The sequence below is a fragment of the Arvicanthis niloticus genome, chromosome 1 (genome assembly GCF_011762505.2).
Source record: "Arvicanthis niloticus isolate mArvNil1 chromosome 1, mArvNil1.pat.X, whole genome shotgun sequence".
Lineage (NCBI taxonomy): Eukaryota > Metazoa > Chordata > Mammalia > Rodentia > Muridae > Arvicanthis > Arvicanthis niloticus.
The window spans coordinates 36,469,679-36,473,212 of NC_047658.1; the positions used below are offsets into that span (position 1 = coordinate 36,469,679).

Genomic DNA, 3,534 nt, shown 5'->3' on the forward strand with positions numbered 1-3,534 from the left:
ACAAACAAACAAACAAAAAAACCAAAGGCCCAGTAGGTCCCTTCCTGTCCCCCTGACTCCCTCCCCTGGCCAGTAGGGTCCTCTGCTAATGCCCTGATAAGTTTAAGGTCAGATCAGGACATTACAATTGTGGACCAATCAGCTATCTTGTCCTTGTTCAAACTGACCAATCCTAAATTAGGAGAAAAAGACCCTTCCTTCCTTTAGACCCATGATACAGCTACAGTGTTTTCTAGTGCATTAACCACCACAGTTTCCCGGGATTGGAGCCTGGCACAAAGAATTATGTTAGCCCTGCTGTACCAAAGAAATTTAAGATCAGAGTGGCACAATTCAAGATCCACTTGACTCTTTTGCTGTCAAACAGAAGCAAACCTCCTGCCCACTACCAACGGAGGGACTTGTGCCCTCCCCTAGGATAATGCTGCTTCCACAGCTATAGTTCAAAGCTGGTTTGAGACAGAACCCAAAGACCTAGAGGAGGAAAACCCTCCTCTTCTGCAGGGCTCTTGGTTCCCTCCCATTCCAGCTCTTCCTCTTACTTACTTCCTTTCTCCTTATTGTACTCAAACTTACATTTTTGCCCTGGGTTTTGAACTTTTTACAGACATTCCTGCTGGACCACATCACCATGACCACATGGAACACACACAAGATGGACTATAAAACTCATAGAGTCTCTCTAGGCACAAGAACCGCCCCCCAAAGGACATGTCCCCTGCCACCAGAAAGTAGCCAGACAGAAAAACAACACCCCTGTTGCTTATTTGTAGAGGATTTGAAATAAAGGAAAATGCCCCACCACCTCCCAAAAAACCCAAGACCCTAAAACAAGACCAAAGTTCCAGGAAACCTGCCATCCACAGAAGTCCCGGGAAAGCAGCTGACGCCGCACTATATGCCCTGGAGCCGAGAAGCTGCAAAACCATGCAGTTTATCTTGTCTCCCACCCCACAGGTTTGAAAAGCAGTTTGTCCAGAAGAAACCCCTGGGTCTGGGGAAGTCATACCCTCTCCTCTCCCAACTTAAAGTTATAAAAGCGGAACTCAGACTCCGCACCATGCTGTGGGGCAGGAGCGTGGGGACTCACCTCCCAGACCAATCAGCTCTCTCCATAGAGGTAGATCTGAGAGTCTCTCCCCCTCCCTCCCTCCCCCCCCCCCCCCCCCCGTCGACGTCCCTGTTTCCCCTGGTGTTTATTTCTTACATTTTCTCAGAAAACTCATCAGGAATAACCTGGTTCGCTTGCTGCCTTTGCTGTCCGTCAAGGTGAGCCCGTGGCAGAGGCACCTGGGCCAACGGCTCACTATGAAGGTTTAGAACAGCTGCTGAATTCCTCTCCTTGGGTTAGAGAGACCAAGATGTGGCTCTTGTTTGTCCGCGTATACCTGTTTATTCATTGGTGAGGTAGGTGGCTGTGGGGAGGAAATGCGTGCACAGACCTCGTACCTGGAGCTGTCCTTAGCCGACCTGGAGCATCATTTCCGCAGAAAAGCTGCTTATCACCACCCTGGGGGCCACGGACAGCTGGAGTCGGCCTGGGGCCTGCCTCTGCTTCCCAGTTTCCCCTTCTGTCCAGGAGGCGGAAGCAGCTTCTGTGCAGCCCCAAAGCACAATGGGGTCGGCTCTGGGGGACGAAGAGTGTGGAAGGAGGTTGAACAGCCAAGTCACCCATCCAAGAGGCTGAGATGAAAACTGTGTAGAAGGGATTCATTGAAGCAGGGCCTGCAGGAAGTGGGGAGCGTACCCCAACATCCTCATCAGAAAGTGCTCATTGAGTGCTCATCAAGCTCCCAGTCCCAACAAACCAGTGACTCTTTTTGTAACAAATACTTGGAGTTCTCGTTAGAAACGAACTGTTGGGTAAGGCGGCTCAGTGGACCGAAGTGTTGCTGCCAAGCCTGACTGCGTGAGTTTGCTCCACGAGACCGGCATGGAGGAGAACTAACTCCGGAAAGCTGTTCCCTGGCCTCTAAGGAGCACACAAGAGAAACGGGGGTGGAGGGAGGAAGGAATTTAAAAGAAAGAGCCCGTGGACAGTTTCCAGCAGGTTGAGGCTGTCCAAGGCCCCAGGCAGAGACAGAAGGCTGTGGTCTTGCTCCAGCCAGAGTTGAGGCCAGAGTGGCGGCCATGAGGTGGTATGGCCTCCTATCAGTGAAATGGAGGTGATAGTTTACACCCATCCCTCCCAGTGTGTAACACGGCCTTGCTGGACACACACATACCTCTCCACCCCCGCGTGTGCATGTGCGCGTGCACACATACACACACAGCACACACTCAGCTCTCAGGAACAGGCCACCTCTGTTTCAGGAAACAGACCTTCTGAAAGTATCTAAAGGAAAGGGACCTTTGAGGGAATCAGCATGTCTTCACTGCACCTACATCCAGGTCCTGGAGTCCCCACTGCTGAAACAAGGGCAGATGTCGGAGTTTCCGAAATGTCACCTACTGGGATCACTCCACTTTGAGGCCCTGGAATGGCTCATCCTCTTGAACCTGTCCTGAGAGAGAAGACAGAGCTTCAGTTGCCTCAGGAAAGCCTGAAACACAGGAAGAGACTCATTACAGGTCACCTGCAGACTTGGAGGACAGAGGGATGTGTGATCAGGAAGCAGAGGACCCTGGGGGGGAATGGTGACAAGGACTGGTAGGGTGAAGCTCAGGGACAGGCTAGCCAAGTCATGGGGGAGTGGGGCAGTTAAGACGGGGGGGGGGGGGGGGGAGGAAGGCGGGGGGGGGGGGGGGAAGGGAAAAAGGGAGAAAGAGGGGGAGTGGGAGAGGGAGAGGGACGGGGGCCTCAGTCCTTAGTTCTCTCCCTAATGATGAGGGTGGTGTCTCCGGTTCCTCTCTCTGATGGTCTTTAAACATCCAAAGTGCAGGACTCCAGAGATGGTTCACCAGGGAGAAAGCGTCCTGCTTCCCAGACTTCTGAGTTCCATCCTCCCAGAACCACTGCTATTTTCTGACCAAGCCCTCTCCCTCATAGTAACAAATGTAACTTAAAACAAAACAAGAGAAACAACTGTGAGCTTGCAAAGGATGCCCCAGCAATTATAATTACCCAAACGACATCCTCTTTCCGTCTACAGTGACTCTTGAGCTGGGTAGTAGTTCCTCAGACGGATCAAACAGGAAATGGACACAGTGACAGTGATGTTTCCATCTCTACTCCCAAGAGAAGCTTTGGGAACCAAGTGAGAGGGGGCAAGAGTGGGCCCAAAGCACTCAGGATGCTCTGAGCCAGGCTCAGGACCTCCAAGGACCACTACCCCAGGGAACCTGCCCCTGTCCTGGGAGTGGTGTCCATCCGTGAGAAAGCTAACCTGGGGCCTAAGACACTATGCAGGCAGTTATGTGGAGTGGCAGGCCTTGAGCACCCCTCCTTCTCATGAGTCTGGGTCTCCCAGCCCAGCAGGCACTATCAGCCCAGACATGAATCACAGCCTTCCTGGTTTCCACAGAAAACCAGAGGGCACACCAGAGGGCAAGCAGTTCAGAATTCCAGGAATTTATGAGAGCCTTGAGAAGTTC

At 52.3% G+C, this 3,534-nt stretch overlaps 1 long non-coding RNA gene across 1 annotated transcript; it reads right to left on the minus strand.

Annotated features, from left to right (window-relative positions):
• Positions 1–1,483: 1,483 nt before the first annotated feature.
• Positions 1,484–3,234, minus strand: LOC143443095 (uncharacterized). The gene is made up of 3 exons (XR_013111830.1): positions 3,065–3,234; positions 2,386–2,504; positions 1,484–1,725 (listed from the first exon to the last, which is right to left on the minus strand). It is a non-coding gene; the product is annotated as an uncharacterized LOC143443095 (long non-coding RNA).
• Between the last annotated feature and the right edge of the window lie 300 nt (positions 3,235–3,534).